Genomic DNA, 650 nt, shown 5'->3' with positions numbered 1-650 from the left:
GAGATTAATCCCATATCGATTTTCTATGCGAATTGATGTGGGTTGATACGGTCTTGGAAGAACTCAATCTCATAAACCGGCTTACGAGGTGAGAGGACCCAAGATTGTATCACATAATCAACGGTCTATCCCTATAGCTGAAACAACCTAGAAGGAAAACCACAGAGGAAACAAAAGGACCTACATGAGACAACCTAGTCGACCCTAACCCTAACTGATTCAGAAAGGGTCAAGTTCCAGCCAGTTCCTTATTGGTCTTGCAGTTTTTGATCCAGTAAGAGATCTGGCTTAGAACCATCTTGTCCCATTTAATAAGGTTTTGGTCCCACATTAAGTCTTCTTCAAATATACACAAACTCACTAAAATATGAGTAGGTAATTATTTTTAGAGAGTCGGTCTAGTACCCTACACTACATCTCCCTATGTCTATTTCTCTCCTTCCTCTTATGAAATGACATATTTTATCCTTATTATGGGAGGAGAGAGAGAAATATAAAGAGGCATCAGCATAGCGGACACAGCCGGACAAGAAACTCAATCCCTTTTTATCTTTACTTTTGTGTAGCAATTACTAATTACATGTAAATCAATGGTGAATATATATATAGGTATTTATTCACCTTTTTTGTGCCAAAAAAAAAAAAAGCTT

The sequence above is a fragment of the Macadamia integrifolia genome, chromosome 4 (assembly GCF_013358625.1).
Source record: "Macadamia integrifolia cultivar HAES 741 chromosome 4, SCU_Mint_v3, whole genome shotgun sequence".
Lineage (NCBI taxonomy): Eukaryota > Viridiplantae > Streptophyta > Magnoliopsida > Proteales > Proteaceae > Macadamia > Macadamia integrifolia.
The sequence above is the reverse complement of the archived record's forward strand: the minus strand, read 5'-3'. Positions refer to the sequence as shown.